At 43.4% G+C, this 23,087-nt stretch overlaps 1 protein-coding gene across 1 annotated transcript in view; it reads left to right on the forward strand.

The window, feature by feature from the left end:
* HECA (hdc homolog, cell cycle regulator) overlaps window positions 1-23,087 on the forward strand; it is a 262,046-nt gene that overhangs the window by 90,823 nt on the left and 148,136 nt on the right. The window lies entirely within an intron of this gene.

The following is a 23,087-nucleotide window of genomic DNA, read 5'->3' on the forward strand; positions in this document are numbered from 1 at the left end:
ACCCCAATCTACTCAGATTAACAATGGGAAGGAAGGAAGGAAAGAAGGAAAGAAGGAAGGAAGGAAGGAAGGAAGGAAGGAAGGAAGGAAGGAAGACTGACAGAAAGAGAGAAAGAGGGGTGGGTGGGAAATAAAGCAAATAGGGAAATAGAAAGAAAGACAGATTGACAGATTGACAGAAAGAAAGAAAGAAAGAAAGAAAGAAAGAAAGAAAGAAAGAAAGAAAGAAAGAAAGAAAGAAAGAAAGAAAGAAGGAAGGGGGGAGAGTCAGAAACAATTAGAGAAAAAAAGAAAGAGAAAGGAAATAGGAAGGAAGGAAAAGGGAGAGAAGGAGTGAAAGAAAGGAGAGAAAAGGAAGAAAGAGAAAAGAAAGGAAAAGAAAAATGGAACGAAACGGAATAGGAGCATGTCATCTTTAAAACTGCTAACTCTTGCCACACAGCTGACTCTTGCTGTGCCAGCACGGCTGGGTCCCCTGTCATCCGCTGGCCAGAAGGAAGTGTGGAGGCCCCCGTGCCCGCGCAGCTAGGTCCTCTGACCTCTGCTGGCCAGGGGGAAGTCAGGAGGCTCCCGTATCAGCGCGGCTGAGTCCCCTGACTTCTGCTGGCCATGGGAATGTTTGGATGCCCCCGCGCCAGAGCGGCTGGGTCCTTTGACTTCCACTAGCCAGGGGAAAGTTGGGAGGCCCCCATGCCAGTGTGGCTGGGTCCCCTGACCTCCGCTGGCCAGGGGGAAGTCTGGAAGCCCCCGTGCCAGCGTGGCTGGGTCCCCTGATCTCTGCTGATGAGGGGGAAGTCAGGAGGCCCCTGCACCAGTGCGGCTGGGTCCCCTGACTTCCGCTGACCATGGAGAAGTCTGGATGCCCCCGCATCAGTGCAGTTGTGTCAACTGACTTCTGCTGGCCATGGGAAAGTCCGGAGGCCCCCGCGCCAGTGGGGCTGGGTCCCCTGACTTCTGCTGACCAGGGGGAAGTCCAGAGGCTCCCACACCAGTGTGATTGGGTCCCCTGACTTCCGCTTGCCCGGTGGAAGTCCGTAGGCCCCCACGCCAGTGTGGCTGGGTCCCCTGACTTCTGCTGGCCAGGAGGAAGTCCAGAGGCCCCCATGCCAGTGCAGCTGGGTCCCTTGACTTCTGCTGGCCAGGGGGATGTCGACAGGAGGCCCCGCGACCTGGCATTGAGGCCTGCATGGTCCGGTGCCAGATTGCGACCCTGCCATTGGGAAACACCACTCTAATGTCTTCTGTTGGGTGGGGGAATGGACCAGGTCAGGAGAATATCTGCGTGGCAATCAGAGCAGGTTAGTACCATGCCACAAACTGTTTTGCAAGGAGTATTTTTTCTTGGCCTGTTTCTGACCAGAATCCATTTTGTTTCCAGAGTCAGAGGACCCCACTACTCTTGTGGGGTGCTCCCATAGAGGCAGGCAGCACCTCCTGGCCACGGGTAAACACCAAGACATCCATCTGACAATGTCTGTGTCATCGCTGGTAACAGACAACTCTGCTTTCCCTGTATACATGCCATATGACAGAACCATTTTAGAACTTTGTAGATAGATCCAAGCGGGCAGCCGTGTTGTTCTGAAACAGTTGAACAAAGCAGGAGTCAAGTTCACCTTTAAGACCAACAAATTTTTATTTAGAATGTAAGCTTTCGTGTGCTCTTAAGCACACTTCATCAGATGAGGAATCTAGCACAGTGAGCAAAGCCATACATAGCTGAGCAGAGCCATACATAGCTGGTAGGCAGTGGCCCAGAATGCAACATGGTACAGATTTAAGAACCAATGACAGTGAAGTAAAATTATCTGGTAAGCAGTGGTTTAGAATGTAAAATGGTACAATGACAGAATAGTAAAATTAACAAATTGAGCAAACCTTTGATCTGAGCAGCATGAGCATGCAAAAGCAACAAAACAGTAGTATGTCAAAATGTGAGATTGTCTGTCAATTACAATGGGAGATGGGTTCAATATATGTAATGGGATAAGCAACCAAAGTCCCTGTTTGAGTGTGTCAATACAGCTAAAAAGAAATACATTGGATAGTGATGTTCTTGTCCACCTAATTTACTTTTTAACATGTAAACATAATTCTAGTTTGCCATAGGAAAAAGGAATATAATAAAATATAGTGAAAATGGGTAAAGCATATGCTTTACCCATTTTCACTATATTTTATTGTACTCCTTTCCTGTCACTATCCAATGTATTTCTCTTTTAGCTGCATTGACACACTCAAACAAGGACTTTGGTTGCTTATCCCATTACATATATTGAACCCATCTCCCAATGTCATTGACAGACAATCTCACATTTTGACATACTACTGTTTTGTTGCTTTCATATGCTCATGCTACTCAGATCAAAGGTTTGCTCAATTTGTTAATTTTACTATTCTGTCATTGTACCATTTTACATTCTAAACCACTGCTTACCAGATAATTTTACTTCACTGTCATTGGTTCTTAAATCTGTACCATGTTGCATTCTGGGCCACTGCCTACCAGCTATGTATGGCTCTACTCAGCTATGTATGGCTTTGCTCACTGTACTGGATTCCTCATCTGATGAAGTGTGCTTAAGAGCACACGAAAGCTTACGTTCTAAATACAAATTGGTTGGTCTTAAAGGTGGGACTTGACTCCTGCTTTGTTCATTTTAGAACTTTATTTGCCCTTAGAAAATAAGACACTCTTCTCCTCTACAGAATTGTATATCTTTCCCTTTTCTAGTTGAAAAATGCTTCTGTAAAGTCTACACTCTTCTCCCCTACTGCACTGGAATTTCTTGTAATATTAATAAAAGAGCTGCCTAATGCTAAACTATTGGTTCAAATTGTCCAAAGCTGCCTACTGTAGTTCCAGAGAAAGGGGTCTTTCTAGATAGGCTAGGGATTGAACACGAGAAGTTCCGTATGCAAGCTGTGTAATCTGCTACTAAACTACCAGGAGGTCCTTTGTTTTTTTTAATTAGAAGTATGATGAGTAGACTAACATGAAAGGCACTGCCTTTGGTTCTAAGTGGTTCTAACAAAACCTTTCATTTTGTTGTGACTGGCTACTCTGCTATTGGCACTGTGTACTCACTAATAATATACCTTTCACAGAACAAAAATCACTTTTTTTGCTGCTGCTGTTGTCACCAGAGAAAGGCCATCAGTCTCAGTCAAATACTCTGGCTTAAGCAGTCCCTGGCTATACTATTCTCTGTGCTAACTGGCTGCTATAGGAACTCAAAGCTGAACTGGACAGCAAAACTGTAACTTGAGCCCTCAGGCATTCGACAAAGTAAACAGAAATTAATAAGCTCTGTAGCTGATAGGAAGGGTTGTGATGACCAGTCACGTGAAGCTCTTGACACATGAGCTGAGGCACAAGGACTTCTACTGTGCTGCCTTAGATGGAGAATTACCAATGCATTCTGCTTCCTAGGATCACAAATATGTCAGTTCATTTCATATGAGAAAATACATTTGATGTTCTCAAAAGAGACTGCAAAGTATGCTTTTCAGACATGAAGCAACTACAGCATTACCTGCACTTAAATCAGTGGTTCCTAGCCTGTTCCTCCTGGACCACTGGAGGGCCTTGAAGTTATTGCAAGGGGTCCACAAATCCATCTAGTTCAGGTGGGTTTCAACCTTCCCCACATATGCCTTTTTCCCAGGCACACCTCAATGACAGCCACACCTCCCAACTCTGTGTGAGGTCAGCTGGGCTTCATCTGCCAGCAAGCCATGTCCCCCCAACCTAGACTGCCTGCTCCGAACCCCCAAGACAAACAGCACTATTCCTTGTGAGAGGCTTGGTTGGCTTCTATCTTCTAGTCTTCCCACCTCTGGTGTCAGTTGGAAATGCCCATGCCTTCAATGGAGGCATTATTGTGGCCCTTTAAAGAGCTATTGTTCAGCTGGTGGCATCTTTGCATGCCTGTTGGCTGCCTTCCCCAATCCCAACCCCCCATTTTTGCCAGCAAGGGAAGACCCAGCACTGTATCAGACAGCCATGAGGAGTAGGAGCTTCACTGGGAAGCCGGGTCTCTCTAGACCACCCTGAGGTAGCCTGGTAAGTGTGTGTGAGGAGAAGACACTCTGGATGGGGGAGCCCACTCCACCTTTACAAAGAGCAGCCTCCCCACCCATTATTATCCATTACTAAAAAATCAGTTTGATGCAGGAACCATCATCTCTCTTGTTTCTTATTTGTTCTTAAGCAGTGCTTTTCTGTGAACAACAAACTAAGAGGCAAGTGGGGATTTCAAGAATCAGCATTAAACCCTTTTGGAGTACTACACAAGTAACTAGAACTCATACTTGATATATATGAAGCATTATCCTTCTAATCGCAATATAACCTCACATTAAAGCATTTTCAAATGTAATTGGAAGAAGAAGAAGAGATTGGATTTATATCCCCCTTCACTACTCAAAGGAGTCTCAGCATGGTTTACAATCTCCTTTCCCTTCTCCACCCCACAACAGGCACCCAGTAAGGTAAGTGGGGCAGAGAGAGCTCTCCCATAACTGCTCTTGAGCAGAACAACTCTGAGAGGACTTGTGGCTGACCCAAGGTCACATCAGCAGGTGCAAGTGGAGGAGTGGAGAATCAGACCCGGTTCTCCCAGATAAGAGCTCACACACTTAACCACTACACCAAACTGGCTCTCCACTTAGCAATTTCTAATTAGAAATAAACAACTTATTCTGTCTAATGGATGTGCAGTTCATGCATTGGAAGTAAGCTCTGTCCCAAAAAAGCTTATGCTGGAATAAACTTTAGAGCAAAGTTTGAGTCCAGTGGCACCAACAAAGTTTAATTCTGGGTATAAGCTTTCATATGCATGCACACTTCTCCACATATAGCCTTATATATAGGTAGAGAGGGGCAGGGTTAGTTGCCAGGAAAGGCTAGTTATAGTCCAGATGCATAGGTAACCGAGTGATTAAATAGATCCAAGTGGGCAGTTTATGTTGGTCTGAAGCAATTGAACAAAGCAGGAGTCAAGTTGCACCTTTAAGACCAACAAAGTTTTATTCAGAACGTAAGCTTTCGTGTGCTCTCTAAACACACTTCATCAGACGAAGTGATCAGGTACTGTGGGCTGAAATACATGCAGTTTGTTGATTAAGAGGGCAAACCGACTGTGATCACATGGTAAAACAGTGCGCCTTGGCCATTTGGTCTGGGTAGCCATAAAAGGTAATAAAGTTTCCTGCCAGTTGGTGTTTCTGCAAATCTAGGTAAATCACAAAAGAACATGTATTTCCTAATTGTAGTCCACCTATCAACAGCAATCTATGCATTATAAACATCATTCTAGTCTGCCATTAGAAAACAAGAATACATAAACTGAAAATTTATTTATTTATTTATTTATTTATTCCGTAACTTATATCCCGCCCTTCCCACAAGTGGCTCAGGGCGGCTTACAACAAATAATAAAACAATAAAATCGGAACAAATTAATACATTTAAATTCAAACATTTAAAACCTAAAAACCTTAAAATTTTACATTTTACATTAAAACTGTGCAGTATAATCACAAAAATCTAAGATCTAGAAAGCTACATTTGTCTAGTCAGGCGTAGGCTAACCGGAAGAGGGTCGTCTTACAGGCCCTGCGGAACTGAGTAAGATCCCGCGGGGCCCTCACCTCTTCCGGTAGCTGGTTCCACCACATAGGGGCCGTTGTGGAAAAGGCCCTGTCTCTAGTTGTTTTGAGGCGCACTTCCTTGGGCCCGGGGATGGTGAGAAGATTTTGAGTCCCAGACCTCAGTACTCTCTGGGGAACATGTGGGGAGAGACGGTCCCTCAGGTAGGCAGGTCCCAGGCCATATAGGGCTTTAAAGGTAATGACCAGCACCTTGTACCAGACTCGGTATATTATTGGAAGCCAGTGCAGAGCCCGAAGACCCGGCCGAATGTGCCCCCATCTTGGGAGGCCCAATAACAGCCGGGCCGCGGCATTCTGCACCAGCTGCAATTTCCGGGTCCGGCACAGGGGCAGCCCCATGTAGAGGGCATTGCAGTAATCCAACCTCGAGGTGACTGTAGCATGGATCACTGTTGTTAGGTTGTCGGGGTCCCGGAAGGGGGCCAACTGCCTTGCCCGTCTAAGATGAAAAAACGCGGACTTGGCAGTGGTCGCTATCTGGGCCTCCATATTTAGGGACGGCTCCAGTAGCACCCCCAAGCTTTTGACCCTGTCCGCCGGCCTCAGCGGGACACCGCCAAAAGCCGGCAGGGGGATTTCCCCCCCTGGCCCCTGACGGCCCAGACAAAGGACCTCTGTCTTCGCAGGGTTAAGTATATGTAATGAGATAAATAGCCCATATCCCTTGGGTTAAGTATATGTAATGAGATAAATAGCCAATATCCCTTATTGAATATGTCAATATAAAACATTATTCTGATACACTATTATAAAAGATAAATACATTGGAATACTGTGGATTTTCATTTTCAAATGAAATGAAAATGAACATGGATGTATAGCTATACTCACTGAGAGTGGGTTTAGCATATGTAATAACATAAAAAGCCAATGTCCCTGTTCAGTCCTGGGGAGATGTTTGTTCCAAGTTTCATAATAATTTGTAAATCAGCAATTTTTCCAATCAGTTCTTGAAGTTCCTTTTCAGTAAAACAGCTTCCTTGAGGTCACCCATTGAATGCTTTGGAAGGTTAAAGTGTTCTCCCACAGATTTCTCAGTTCTGTAATTCCTAATGTCAGATTTGGACACAATGTATTTGAACAAGTATGCATGCATGCAAAAACTTATACCCAGAATTAAATTTTATTGGTGTTAAAGGTGCCACTGGACTCAAACTTTCTCCTGTTGCTTTAGATCAACACAGCTTCCCACCTGAAATAAATTTTGTTACTCATTCAGGTGCCACTGGACTTCTCATTTATTTTCCCAGACAGATAAGTAATCACTACATTATCAGCTGTGGAAGAGACCTGCTGTTCAACTCATGTGCCCATAAATTTGACAGCATGTTCTGGAGATGAGGCTCCCTTTCTTCCCACTGAAGTGCTATCAGTTAGGCAGGGGAGGGGATGACAGCCAAGCATCCCTTGATCATGCCTGTATCCAGCACAATTGAAAGTTCTCTCCACAAAGAATATTTTGTATTGCACTTTAATCATTATTGGTGATAGATTCTGATAACTGTGGGCTCTTTTGGGTCCCAGCTGACCACTTAAAAGGAGAAAGCTCTGGCTGTCTACTGGCTGCATGTGCATTCTGAGCATCCAGAACTGTCTGAAAAAGCTGTAAGTACCTGATCTCTTTCCTCACAACATATATTTGAGAAAGTGGATTTTCTGCATTTGTTGCATTGAAAAATAAATACCAAAACAAGCTGAATATGGAACCAGATCTAAAGTTGAAACTTTTATTGCTGCAACCAGAGATCCGATCTATGAAAGCTGCAGAACAGCATCAGCCCTCCCATAAAATAGCTCAGTATAATAAATAAGCAAATATACCCTCTGTAGACCAAATAAATAACATGCCTCCTACATATATTATTACTATTATTACTTCCACCTACTATTATTTCTGTTCTTCAAATATTTGCAGAAGTTGTAATTAATAAAGCACAAATTCATTAAAAGCATTACTGAATGCATAGGGTCTGTTGTGAGGAAGTCCAAGTTTTATGAAACTGGCTTTTTTTCTAATACTATGAGCAGCTCTGGAAGTTCTTCCAGCTGTTTTTGCAGTAGGCTTGCCAACCTTTAGGTGGGAAATTACAACTGATCTCCAGACAGGGAACCTCTAGGAGCCACATGAGGTTTGCATTTAGAGAGGGAAATGAGCAAAAATCACCCCTCTGTGCCATTACTGGAACTTTATCACAGGCTTGAAGCCCTTGCTTTTAAACCATGGCTAATGTGGTTGCCAATGTATTGTCCTGAAAATACCAGATGGAATATGAAGATACCAGGTCTCCATGGGATATGCATGGTTTGCTGCACACTTTGAAAAGAGGCTGTCTGGTATATGGCTGACATTGGTGAAGGAGAAGGAGAGAGATTAGGAGGGTGTCTTTGGGTTAAGTTTGAGCATTGCTGCTTTAGGAATCCAGGGGGGCAAACACTGTAGAATGTTTATTCCATCCATCCATATGTTTATCGCTCACAGACCATTTGGTCATAAGCAAATGGCAATGAAATACAAAATTCATCAATAATATAGATTTTACAGATTTTACAAAATAAATGTTTAGAATCAGCAAAGTGCACAACATAACCCATCATCATTTCCCATTTTCTTAAAATCCTTCTCTTGTCTCTTAAATCTACACACTCCCAGAAGAAATTTTACAACTGAAACTGTGATGGTTAGATCAAAGCCACCAAGCAAAAGCTGGAGCTTATTTGCCACAGGCAGATCAATATCGAAAATTAATGGGTCGATAAACTGTTTTCTTAAGTAGTTATACCTTTGGCAAACAAACCCCACATGTTCTACAGTTTCAAGAGAGCCAGATCTGGAACCACATAATTTCTCATGTAGTACCCACTAAAAACAGCAGTAGGGAGCACATTAAACCAGGCTAAAAAGAAGGCTCTTCTGTTGGCTGGGATGGTCAGAAAATTTATATAGGGACAATGGGATTTGGAGTATGTTAAACCAAAGAAGGCAGGAGAGTACACGCGATTGAGCATGGAAAATAGTGCTGTTTAAGTCCCACTGAAAGAGTCTTTTTCATCAGGGATTGAGCTTTGGAATAAGACTAAGTTAACAAAAAAGCATTATCCAGCCCAGAGCCAGCGCATGGGAGCAAGCCAAGTAGGCGGTGGCCTTGGCCGCCACCTGGCCCTGGGGCACCAGGAGGTGCCTCTTCTCTTCACGCGCTGCCGCTGCATTCCTGACCTTGCCGAGGCTGCCGGAGCCTTGGCGATGTCGGGGAGGGCATGGCAGAGAAGTGCCGGGACATAACACCAGCCTCAGTGGCAGCAGAGGCTCAAAAACGGGTGGGGGGGCAGCTGGCAGCCCCGTCCCTTCCAGGTTGCTGGTAACCAAGTGGGGCTGCAAGTTACGCCCAATCTGCCGGAGAAGCCCTGCTCCTCGCCGCTGCTCTCTGGCCAATCCCCCCATGCTCCACTGCTCACCCAGCAGTGGCACCAGTCCCAGCAACGTCAAAGGCAGAGACTCTATACTGCTGATTCCCCATGGGGCGGGGGCTGAGCTCCTCAGGTGGATGACACAGGCAGGAGAGCCCTCTCTCTCCCTCCCTCCCTCCGTTTTGTTTTTTCTTTTCTTTTCCGAAGTGCGTGGTGTTTTAAAGGCGCCCGGCTGCTAAAAAACTACGCTCTTTGGAGGCTTCCAAGGAAGCCTCCAAAGAGTGTAGTGTGGGGGAAAGCGGTGGTGTGGCAGCACTTTCATGCACTGCCTGTTGCTCTCTAGTCTCCCTCATGATGATATCACTTTTAGTGATGACATTGTGGCGCGCACATGCAAAGTGTGAGCAGAGGGAAAAAAGGGGGGGAGCTGGCCAGGTAGGGGTGTGGTGCAAGGGTCTGCCTCTAGCACTGGCCCTGATGCAGTCCCAAGGTTCGAAGTTTAGAATCTACAAATTCAAACCAAGGGTTAACAAATTAGTCTCTTTGTAGTACAGATAAGAGACTGGTAGAATGGTTATTGCAAGATGTGCAAGCTGTGTTGGCATGGCACTTCACTATGCTGGAAATGGTTCAATAATATACCACTGGACTTGAAAGAAGTAGATACCTCACAAAAGGTGTTATTCTTCCCATGCAAAATGCTGGCATAGAGGCTGTGCACATTTGGTGATTAACCATCTGATCCCTGCCAGTGCTGTAAATTAGGACTGTATGGTGACCAAGCATATACTGAGACTGCTGACACCTGTGTACTATAAAGCTGGATGAATTCCAAAACCACTGTGCTGATGTGCATTCACCCACATTATACTACTTGCCTTTCAAAATTGTGGGATAAAATTCTGAATCCAAATAGTGTAATGTGGCTGAATGCACACTGCAGTAGTTTGTTTTGTTCTTGTTCAAGATGTTGATATTGGGAAATAAATCCTCATAAGCATCTACACACAGCAAGATGTTTTTCTTTCACTTGGAAAGATTACTAATTTTCTGGAAATCACTGAAATATTGTCTACATGCTGTAGAATTTATCTTTGAAGACAACATCTCACCAGCCTAGACCAGAGGTGACAAACATATTTGTTATGAGGGCCAAATCTGATATAAATGTGACTTTATTGGGCCAGGTCATGTATACCATAAAACATAATGCCAGGTACTGGAGATATCAGCTTTATAAAGGACAGCAGCTGGCAAACTCAGAGTTGGTGTGTCCTCACTGCAAGGCCCCATGGGCCGGGGATGTTTGCAGAGGAAAACCTGCATGGGTGGATTGGAGAGCCAGTGGTGCAGTGCTGGACAGACACTCCTACGCTGCCTGGGGGGGGGGGAACCTCTTCCCCAGCCAGCTTCTGCCACCAATGCTATGAGCCCAGGCCCCAGGGTAAAACCATGAAGTAGCTGAGTGTTGCAAACTCCCCTCTGCCCCAAGCCACCATGGAAGGGGATTGGGAAGACAGGTTGAACCATGGAAGTGGGGGCAGCAGACCAGGTCCAAGGCCATGTGCATAGTGGGACCCAGGCTAAACAAAGTCTGATAAACTGGACATTCCCATGAGGCTGCCTCCAGCCAAGGCCACCAGGTGATCCATAGCGTGGCGAGATTGGCGGTTCAAGCCAGAGATAATTGGCAAGCCATGCCAGTGGTGGCAGTGATACCTTGGAGTTTGTGGATTCATACTTCAGTCTTTTTGTTTCTGTCTTGCTTGACCTGCCCTAAACAGGACCTTGGCTTTAAGGCTCCTTGACATGCATCATTCAGCATCACTGGGGAAGCATGTATGAATGGTGCAGAGTGGTGGAACTGCCCAGCCACATACTGCCCAGTGCCATAGGAGAAGGAGTTTGTGAGAGGGCTTCATGGGCAAGAAGATACTTAGGAAAGGTGGGTGGGAAGGAAAGTATTTTTTGGGGGCCTGGTGGTGGAGAAAAGAGGAGGAATCCCTGGGCATTTCCTGCCCTGGGCCCTCAAAAACCTGGAATTAGCCCTGGTTTTGGGTCAGAAAGCTGGTGCAGGGTGGGTGGGGCTTTCTGTCTAGGGCTGCTAACTCAGGATTGGGAAATTTCTGTAGATTTTGGAGGTGGAGCCTGGGGAGGGGTCAGGGGAAGGGAGAGACCTCAAAGGGACATAATGTCAAAGAGTCCACCTTTCAGCTATTTTCTCCAGGGGAACTGATCTCTTTCAGCTGGAGATTAATTGTAATTCTAGGAGATCTCCAAACACTACATGGAGGTTTGCAAATCTACTTCTGCTTGTTTTCCCCACTTGGCATGATTCCCATCTGAATCAGCCTGCTTGTGCCTGAGAATTGTTTCTAGCATGGAACTTGCCGCACATATCTTATCATACAGCAAAAGGAGGACACAAGGAATACATAATGTGGGCCCTGAAAGAAAAGTTCGTAACCTCCTTACAGGATACCAGATTTCATGTGTAGCATTACCACAGAAGTGAAAGTTGTACAACTGTAAAGCTTCCAGATGCATAGTCTCCTTGCCATTTGTACATTACCCGGGGCACTTTTTTAGACTGAAAAGGCATAAATAATGGACCAGAACAATATGTAAATTATGTTCATTTTCATTCTATGCACCCACATCTACTCTCCAACCATAGTTTGGTAGCATCACACCCCATGTGCAACTGGGGAAATTTGATCCCACAATTTATTTAGATATAGTGAAGAAAACTTCTCTGGTTTTGGTGAGTATCTGATGCACTGTTTTGGCTGAGCCTGGTTTGTTTACAATTGGTAATGCAGCATCTGTGTAAAATATTCCTGAAAGGTTAAGAGTGCCCTTATTTAACAATGGTGATAATCCTCTTTCTCCAGCAGCAACAAAATATACACATACAGTTTACTTCTGTTGCCAATTCATTATACTAAGTGTTTATTGTCAAATCAATTACAGTTGAATTATATTATTGTCAAATAAATTATGTTTATTATAATAGTCATCATTTTTACCAGCTAACCAGCCATACAATTGTTCTTAAAAATGTTGTGGTTCTTGCTCTTTGTGGTAGGGATGGATTACAAAAAGCACTACTTTCCTTATGAGAAGAACAGGTCCCCTCCCCGCCCTTCAGTAGGAGATTTTAAGAATTTGCAATGCTTATCTATTTTTAGTTAGGCTGTGCTCTCTGAATGCAACAGAGAGACACATGGCACCTGCTCTGAAGTCACAAGTTATTTTAATCACAACAGTAAAGGGTGGTAGTGATTGCCCTTGATAATGACATTTATTCTTGATATTTGGCAACAAACAAGAAAACGGCACTACGTTTAGGCCATTACAAGAATATGGCAGGCACCAAGGGCTGATTAAATGTGTTGTAGTGAAAAATAAAAAGTAGGCCTAAATTATGGTCTCAAAGAAAAAAATATATAATTCTCTGTGTTGTATGATGATTAGTCTAGTTAATACATGATATTTATAATTCCTAGCCAAAGAATCTTATTGCAAAATGGACCGTAGACGGGACACATCAGCTGCAAATACAATATGTATGTGAAATCCACAGTACAAACATGAAAAATTATTCCAAAGCAGAAAGAAGTCATCTAGAGAAAAATACATGCAAAGCTCTTCTCTCAAGTCTTGTGTTATATCTGAATCCTCATTAACTATTTTTGCAATACAAAGCATTATATCACACAGAAATTGCTTTAATCTAATTCTGCTTTTGACTTCTGCCCTCTTAAAATGTCAGCTCCATTTGCCATTTTTAATGGAAGTACCAGTTATATTGTTAATGCTTCTGTTTCTCTCCAGGCTCCCATGCAAAGTATTTAAAGCACATGGAATGAAACAAGCAAAACCCACAGTGTTTCTTTTAAAAACAACCACTGTCATTGCCAAGCCATGCTACTGAATGGCCAGAGTGAGGCCACTTTCACACTTACCTGAGAAAGAAGGGGAAGAAGAAAATGGCAAGAGGAGGGCTTAATGATAGTGAAAGAGGCAGAAAGAACAGCTACAGGACACTTGTCCTCTCTTCCTGCCACAGGGAAAGGGAGGAACTCCTCGACCAGGGAGGGGGGAGGAGTGGATGACACATCATGCAAGATTACTCCAGAATGTGGATGCCAGCATCCCAGCACTAGATACAAAATGGAAAGAGAGCAAGACTCTTGAACTTTTCATAGTAGCGTACAAGGGAGGGAGATTTTAGCAGGTCCCATTTATGGTGCACATAAAAAAAAGCTGCACTCTGAAATTCCCTCTTTAATACAGCTATTGAGGAGCCCATGTGTTTGTTAGCATCTGGTTGGTTGATTTCTTAAGGGCTGCCTCTGAAAAGTGAGGCAATGCAAAGCAGTTTACAAATTAGGAGGCAGATTTTCAGCAGCCTTCTATCTCGGGGCAAACAGTGTGCATATAACAAAGCATCACAGGCATATTTTATGAAGAAAATCCACTTCCAGTGAAGTAGAAGGGGAGAAAAAGAGGGGTGTTTTATTGTCTTCCCACTGACCACTTTCCTATTTCCAATTGTCTCCCCTTCATGGGGCTCTAGATGTGTGTATCCTTGCAAATACATATCTGGAACTCCTTGGAAGGAACAGCAGCTGAATGGATGCTTGGAGTGGCCCCAGGGACAGGGTAAGCACCTCTCCTGACATTTACTTGAGAAAGAAGAAGGTGCTGTTTGACAAACTCTTTGTGAGGAGGGATTTGTGGAACTCACTGCTGTGAATTGTGGTGATGGCAATGGAGGTGTTTAAAAGGGCACTGGGCAGATTCATGGAGGTCGTGAGTATTGTTGGTGGTCTGCCAGGAGAGTCAAATGGAGCCTCTGGGATCAAAGGCATTCTGCTTCTGGTTGACTTGCAGCAGGTGAGGGTTGTTGCTTTTGGGCTTCCCTGTGGCATTCTTCTGGCCAGTGTTGGAAACAGGATGCTGGACTGGATGAATTGCTGGTCTGATCCAGCAGGGCTCTCCTTATCTGCTAATGAAAGTAAATGAGAATACGGGCCAGAGTGAGGGCAGCAGAAATACCTTTTTGCTCCTATGTTCTGCATGTTCTGGCCACGCATTTTCACTTGCCCTCCTGCATGCCTTGTGGTCAACTTGTTTGGCTTGACTAATATGGACTGCTTTTCTTCCATGAACAATGATTCCCTGACATAACTTGCAATCTAGTTATGATAAGCCCAGTGTAGTTTAACTGATCACTATAGCTGAAGCCAGGAAGGCTCTGCCTGTCACAATGGTTAGATGTTTTATGTATTTTCCTGAAATATTTTTGGACTGTGTCACTTACTTGAGCCATCTGGCTTTTAAAACAGTTTTTTTGTTAGGAACACAGGGGGAAACAACATACTTATACAACAAATAATTATATATACTACTATATACTACATAATATTACTATATCCTAGGTCATGTGTACTCATTTTTCAAATCCTGTTCTTGCAGAAAAGTCTCCCCCCCCCCAAAAAAAAAGAAAAAGAAAAAGAAAGAAAGTCAGCTGTTGCTGTGCAAAAATATTCTGAACTTCTGATTATTTTGGATGGGTCTTCTTTAAGCATAGAGATTTAATCCATTATCATCATGAACCACCACTTTTAACACTATACTTCCAGTTATGGTAATGTGCATTACTTCTGGTTTTGAGCTAGTATCATTCTGACCCTCATCAACAGATGCATTACCAAATATCATTGAGGTTTAGGGAGTTGTTCTGCACGATGGTGCTCTTGGTACAACTGTCCACATGGTCTCTCATTTATTCCTCTCTGTACTTCTTTCTAGTATCCCTAAATGAGGTGACACCAGCATTACATATGGAAATAGGAACGTTGTCATTTTTTACATTTCCAACACATATCTGAACTATTTTTGAAACTTTAACTGATGCATAATGCCATTTAAAAATTACTTTTAGACAGCTCTAATTTCCATGTTTTTAATATTTGTGAAATATATGAAAATACATTTTTCTATTCCTTCTTAGACAATTTTTGTTCTATATACAAATCTCAGCTTGTTCAGCAGCTATGTTTAATTTTTTGTCATGTTGCATGTTTTTAGCCACCCTGAGCCTGCTTCGGTGGGGAGGGCGGGATAGAAATTTGAGAAATAAATAAATAAATTAGATTTTATAGTTTATTAAATTAGATTATATAGTTTATTAAATTACAAATCCTTTTGTGCTGTAGGATAGTATAACAGTTTTTCCATGGCCATAAATGGCCATGTTCTCTGTAGGCAGATCTTAGAAGGTCCTTTCTGCTGCTGCTACAGGGCAGCTTGCAAGAGATGGGCCAGATGTTTCCCGAGGACTGTAGTGGCCAGCAATCTAGTTTGCAAATGCTTGGTGGAAAAGTGCCATTTTACAGGCCCTGAGAAACTGTATGAGCTCTTGCAGGGCCCTAACTTCTTCCGGCAACTTGTTCCACCAGCGTGGAACCACTACAGAGAAGGCCCTGGCTCTAGTTGTCATGAGCCTGGCCTCCTTAGGGCTGGGGATTAAAAGCAGATTTTCTGATGCAGACCGAAGTGCTCTCTGGGGAACTTGTGGGGAAAGGTGGTCCCTAAGGTACGCAGGTCCCTGGCCATATAGGGCCTTAAAGATAAGAACCAGCAACTTGAAACGAACCCGGTATGCAATAGGCAACCAGTGCAGTGCTTTTAGCCCAGGTTGAATGTGCTCCCACAAGGGAAGGCCTAATAGCAACCTGGCTGCCGCATTCTGCACTAGTTGTGTTGCTAAGTCGTTGTGTTTGAGGTAGGGGACCAACTGTCTTATCAGCTGAAGGTGATAAAAGGCTGATTTGGTGGTGGCTGCCACCTGGGCCTCCATATTTAAAGAGGGATCTAGGAGCACCCCTAAGCTTTTAACCTTGGGCGCTGGTGTAAGTCAAAGGTCGATAATGAGACCTAAATTCCTAGACCACAATGACTTAGGTACAGGACCTCCGTCTTCGTCGGATTCAATTTCAGTCAACTCAGTCTGAGCCACCCTCCTACAGCTTGAAGCGCCATGGTCAGGTCTTCTGGGGAGGACTTGGATTGGCCACCCAGCATCAGATAGAGCTGGGTGTCATCTGCATACTGATGACATCCCAGCCCAAACCTCCGGGCAATCTGGGCAAGGGGGCACATGTAGATGTTAAATAACATTGGGAAGAGGACTGCCCCTTGTGGCACACCACACACAAGTGGGTGCTGACGAGACAGTTCCTCCCCTATTGCCACCCTTTGTCCCCAACCCTGAAGGAAGGAGGAAAGCCACTGTAGAGCCAACCTCTGTATCCCAGCATTGGCGAGGAGGTGGGTCAGCAACTGATGGTTGACCGTGTCAAACGCAGCTGACAGATCTAGAAGCATCAGTACTGCCGAGCCACCTCTATCCAGATGCCTCTGGAGGTCACCTATGAGAGCGACCAAAACTGTCTCATCCCATGACCTGAGTGGAAACCAGATTAAAAAGGGTTTAGCATGGAAGTGTCATCCAGAAAGCTCTGTAACTCCCTTTCAATAATCTTGCCCCCAAAAAGGCAAGTTTGACACCGGCCGATAGTTTGCCAATATGGCTGGGGGTCCAAAGATGGTTTCTTTAGAAGGGGGCGGGCTACTGCCTCTTTAAGAGTCTGTGGGAAGGTCCTTTCAGATAGGGACCGGTTGACAATTTCCCTCAGGGGGACCAGTAGTTTGTCCTGGCCAGCCTTTATAAGCCAGGATGGACATGGGTCCAGACTACAAGTAGTTGGGCGTACAGTAGAGAGCATTTTGTCAACTTTCTCCAGGCTGAGGGGAGTGAAGTAATCCAAAATCTGACTAGAAGATGTGGACAGAGCCTAAAATTCCTTTACTGTCTCAAGTGTGGCAGGGAGGTCGTCATGGAATGGCAAGACCTTATACGCGAAAAAGCTCACAAAAACCTTCACAGCCTATATCCAATTCCCTAGCATTTAATTTACCCTGTGGTAGGATAGTCAGTGACTGAATTGATCTAAACAATTGTGCTGGGCGTGAGCTCACAGATGCAATCATGGCCGTAAGATGAGTTCTCTTAGCAGTCTTGACTGCCATCTCATAGGTTCTCATAAATGACCTATAGGATGTTCATGTAACTTCATCGCGGGCATGTCACCACTGCCTCTCTAACCATCTCAGCCCCTGTTTCATCAGCCGTAGCTCCGGGGTATACCATGGAGCCAGCTTTGAACGGGGGTGGAGAGGGCGCCTGGGAGCAATCTCGTCATTGGCCATGGAGAGCCTGTTATGCCAGGTCTCCATGATCTCATCTAGAGAATCGTCAGGGAGCCAAGGATCTCACAGAGCCATCTGAACCCACGTGGAGTCCATTTGGCTCCATGAACGAGCTAAAATACGCTCGTTACCCAAACAGGGTTTGAGTGGAACATTCACATGGGCCTTCAGGGCATATTCTTCCTTCTATGCTAATATAATTCATAATGTGGAGATACTGAAATTGTCTAAGTGCTGTTGAGCCAACACTCTGTTGAACCTGTTCTTGGTGTAAGAAATCAATACATCTTACCGACCCATGATTTAAAACCTCCTGGAATGTTAACTGGGGAGAAATCTTTACTGTATTTGTAATTAATAAAGCGAAACAACCAACAAGCTTAACTCATACTTTATCCCAGAGCCATAATTTACATTTCATTACAGTCACCTTTCTTCCTATTCTGTTTAGTATACCATATGCGGGGCAGTGGGACACTAATATGATTCTGTGTCTCCAAACACTTTACTTTTTTCTTTCCTGAACCATTCCATGAACTTTAACATGGAGGCGGTATAATAATTAAATATATTAATTAATCCTACTTTATCATTAGAACCTTGAAAAAAAATCTTTCTTTAGCTTAATCCTTTTACATCCCAATATATATTTGCTGAATATTCTTTGAATTGTTTTCTACCCACTTGTTAGATATTGGAATAGCAGAGAACAGTAACAGATAGCTTGGGAGTATCTTCAACTTTAAAGCAGCAATCCAGTCTAGTCATGATAAAGTCAGATCTTCAGCTTTAAGATTTATTTTCACATGTAAATCCAAGATATTTAATGCCTTATTAACCCAGTTAGATCCTGTTATCTGGGATATTTTTGCTATAACCCATTGTCTCTTATAAAACTCCATAAACATTGATGTTGATCTATTGATTTTAATACCTTGAGACCAATCCATAATAATCTGAAATTCATTAAAGATGTCAATGATTTTTGCAGTTCTTGCACTGAAAATAAGATGCCATCTTATAAAGCAGAACTTTAATTTCAGTATTTTTACATTTTATTGCCTTAACGATATTGTCTTATTTGGGCTAAACGTTCTATATAGATGTTACAGAGTAAGGGAGAGACTGGACATCCTTGTCTAACACCCCATTTAAGTAGTACCTACATGGTTACATTTTTAAACATTTTCCTGTGACACATTACTTGAGTCATCCTGAGTTGTTTCTACTATTTATGAACATATTTATGCTCTGCTTTTCTCTCCCTTAGGACACAAACCAGCTTACAACACCATTCTCCCCTCTTCCATTTTATCTTAAAACAACTCTGTACAGTAGTTAGGCTGAGAGAGAGAGTGACTGGCTCCGGGATACCTGACGAACTTTGCTGGCAGAGTAGAGATTCATACCTGGCTCTTCAAGATCTTAGTTTGATCACAGCACCATGTTGGATGTGAAATCATTTGTTAGAGAAACCATCAATAAGATAATTTGGCTCTTTGTTAGTTTTCTGTTTGTGGCAAACAAATCTGTATGATGGGAAGTAAATTTATATAAGCAGGCTTATATCTACTTTCTTTCTGTGACAATTCTGCCTTTGCAGGTAGCATGGTACTCAACAGCAATAATATCATAGCCAATTTCTTTTAAAATTATGTTAAATATTCTTTCACTATATAATCAGATGGTTTTAGACATCTGGGAGAGTGGCTTCCGGGTTACGTCGCCTTGAGCTCAGGGGTGTCCGCAGATCGTCCTCCTGTGGCACCTTTGAATCAGGCAGTTGGAGGGGGGGGCCACAGATGTGGCACCCCCATAGGAAGACCCTGGAGGGGTTTTCCTTTGGCATGGGACTTTTGCGGGAAGTTAGGGGTACAGCGGTGGCTTCTCCTGTCCTTCTTGCATGTCCTGAGGCTCCGCCGCCATGATAGCTGATGCAGCAGAAAAAGGTGATCACCCGACTGCTTTCTTTCGCTCCTTTCAATAAGCTTTCGATGAATTGCTTCTCTATCCCAAGCATCGCAATTCTACCACCGGCTAATGGGCCGTTTTACATAACAAGTGGGCAGCTCAAAGGAAGGGAAAGAAGTCGATTACACGCCTACTTTTCCTGTGAATGAGGCCTCGAAAAGTTAAAGAGCAACTTTAAGTATCGGTAACAATTTGAATTGGACTGAATACAAATACTTAAATCGACCTGGATTATAATTGGATATATGTTAAAGAGACTATTATTTGACTGCAATATGGTCTGAACATAAACGAGATATATTTTAGAGAGATTTGTCCCTGTTGTCCGACTGCAACTGAAGTGATAACATTTAAAATCACAGCTGGAGGAGATTTGGAATGACGGACTAACTGGCTCTTTAAACTACTTTTCAACTTGGATTAAGAGACTGAGTTTGCTGACAGAGAAAAATGGCATTTCCAAGCGAAATGTTTTACAAAAATGTATATACTATGGAGTATTACTTCTCTGAAACAGGATCTTGGTTTATTAACGGAGTAGATTAGAAAGCAAATGGGAGCTTTTATGTTGAAAACTAGCGAAATCTCAAATCTACATAAGCAGAGTGCTAAAGAGATTCTGGTGACGTTTGTGGAATTAGAAGGGGAGAGTGATCCACTGAGAAATGAACAAAAGAAAACCAAAATGGAACCTTATGGCACAGTTAAAAAACAAGACCGGAAACCGAGATTCAATGAAGTTCTTCTGAGAGAAACAAATGGCATAGAATTCTTTCCTCCGTTACCGAGTGGGATGACTGCATTGAGAAGAGAGAAGGTGAATCTCAGCCAACAAATCAAGATGTGGAAATTTTTCAGGAAGAAGGATTTTTGAACTCTCTCTCTTTGTGAATAGTTGGATATGGAACTCTCAATAAGAACTGACATGCGATTTTAAAAGGTAAAGTGTGATGTCTGGGTTATATTAAGTTGTTTTTTCTGGAGTAATATGGATATAAAAGCTAAAGGAATGAAAAGTTTTTAAATTATAAGAAGACAGATAACGTAATTAACTTGCAAGTTGGCAGACTTTGCGGGTAGTTGGATATGGAACTCACAGTAAGAACTTATATATGATTTTAAAAGGCTAGGTGGAATTTCTGGGCTATATACTTAAGAACGTAGATAACATAATTATCTTTCAATTTGGTTTGCATTTAATAGATAAAGATATTTGTCTCTTATGCTCACTGAAATGATGATATTGTCAAACTAATAAATGAGTTTGTATTTTTAATATGGTTAAGTAGTAAAAATCAAGATGTAAAAACTTTCCTGGGAAGAAGGGTTTCTGAGTTGTGGTTTCCTCTGTGGGTAATTAAATATGGAATTGTTAATAAGAACTGATATTTGATTTTAAAACGTCAGGGGAGATTCTAAGGCTGGAACCCGGAAGTTGCTGCTGGTGCAGAATGCCGCCGCCCGGCTGTTATTAGGGCTCCCCAGGTGGGAGCACATTCAGCCAGGGCTCCGGGGACTGCACTGGCTGCCAATAATATATTGGGTTCGGTACAAGGTGCTGGTTATTACCTTTAAAGCCCTATATGGCCTAGGTCCTGTCTACCTTAGGGATCGTCTCTCCCCACATGTTCCCCAGAGAGTGCTTAGATCTGGTTCTCAAAATCTACTAACAATCCTTGGGCTGAAGGAGGCCTGACTGACGTCAACCAGGGACAGGGCCTTTTCTATTACAGCCCCTTGCTGGTGGAACCAGCTACCGGAAGAGGTGAGAGCCCTGCGGGTCCTTGGGCAGTTCTGCAGGGCCTGTAAAACAGTCCTCTTCCGGTTGGCATATAACTGACCGGTATCTGAAAAACCCCAAAGGAAGGTTGTAGGATAGCACATTGATAGATCGTTTTCTTGTTTTAACTGCTGTAAACTATTTAATGTATTTTAATATTCATTAATCTTATTGTTTTCTTGTTTTAACTGCTGTAAACTATTTAATGTATTTTAATATTCATTAATCTTATTGTTAGAATTTAATGTTGTGAGCCGCCCTGAGCTGCCTCGGTGGGGAGGGTGGGATATAAATCAAATAAAATGAAATGAAAAGGAAAGGTTTTGTTAAAATGTTAGATAAATATACAGTTAATTGGGATCAATGGTTAAGAGGGGCAGACAACACATTTTTTATCCGGCTGATCTGCTCTTAGTATGTTTGTTTGGAGAAATTGTTCATACTGAGACAGATAAATTATTATATTTTATTCTTAGCCTGTTAAGGATAAGGATATGGGCTCAATATGTTTATTCTGGGATGATATTATTAAATTAACAAGTCTGTCTGTGCATGATATTTCATGTGTTTACTCTAACGCTGATATTGCTAAATTAACAAGTTAGTCTGTGCTTCCAATATGGTTTAATTTAGCCAGTCAGCTTTCTGTTGAGACTGCTCTGATTTTTTATACTTTTATGTGTTGAAGAATTGTTTAGACTTATATTTTAAGTAATAGTTTAGTAAAAAAGATATAATGAAAGAAAAAGATGGTAAAATATATGGGGAGAATTTTATACTTGCGGGTAAAAAGTATTGGGTATTTTATTTGGAGGTAGAACTGTAACTGATATATGGAAGCCTCCTTGAGCCCGCTGCATCGCAGCATGGCTAGAGGGGGAATTTTGCCCCCCCTGGAGAGAGAGCGGACTTTTTCGGCGCGCTTTTGAGCGTGTCTCTAGGAGGCAGGGCTTCAGCGCTATTGCTGAAGCCCCGTCTGATGCCGTGCAGTCCTCTCGGCATTTTCGGAAGGGCTGGGAGCGTGTTGGCACGCTCCTAGTGTTTGAGGGCTGTGTAGGCCGGGAGGCTGGGGATCGTCGCGTGGATTGGCGGAGCTGAGCTGAGCGCGTTGCTGGAGCATTGTTCTTTAAAGTTTGACTGTGTGCCCAGGGGGATTATAGGGTGCCCTTAGGGCTGAGGGAGGCTTCCTTTGCAGGGGCCCTAGTAGCAACTGTGAGGAAAAGCCCCCTACTTTTCATGCATGTGGACATCATGATCGCCAGTGTGGTTGCCAGGGTGCCTGGAGAATTAACTCTCACACATCTGCTCTAAGAAGTGTACTTTGCTTAGTTTCTAAGGCTTATATGGCAGCTTTGCATTCTACATCTCTGAAGAGTGGTAGCCAGAACTACAGACATGCTCCAGCTGCTCCTTGTGTGCCCAGTCTTGGCCACTGCAGTGGAAGAAGCCACCATGTTTCCAGCCTGGCTCCATGGACCTAGAGCTAACAACAGCAGAATCCAGCTTGCTTTCCTGACCCAAGCTTACCCTGCCAGGCTGAACTCATTCCTTCTTAGTGGGAAAGTCACACGTACACACCCTGAGCCTGCAAGCAACCCATCTGTTTTAAGAATGGATTAATAGCTCCACTGTTGATCCTAATTGCTCAGCAATACCAGAACAATAAACCTTGCCCAGCAGAAGATGAGAAAGAGGAAGGACATCTCCTGTCTCCATCAAGTCTTTTGTCTAACCCGGGTGGTACCTAGGCCAGCATTTGATTACCTATTGTCACCCTCCTAGTTAATCCCATTTAAACTTAAGTATCCAGCCATTCCCATTCTTACTCCAGTCTAAGTACCCTGGGGCCAACCCAGGCAACATTGCAGCTTGGAAATTTCCAGGTTCACTGGACTAAGGTGAAGTTCATTGGCCAAAGCAGGCATCCAATTAGGTGTCAGTAAGGAATGTCCAGCCTTCTTGAACCTCCCAT

This window comes from Heteronotia binoei, chromosome 1 (assembly GCF_032191835.1).
Source record: "Heteronotia binoei isolate CCM8104 ecotype False Entrance Well chromosome 1, APGP_CSIRO_Hbin_v1, whole genome shotgun sequence".
NCBI lineage: Eukaryota > Metazoa > Chordata > Lepidosauria > Squamata > Gekkonidae > Heteronotia > Heteronotia binoei.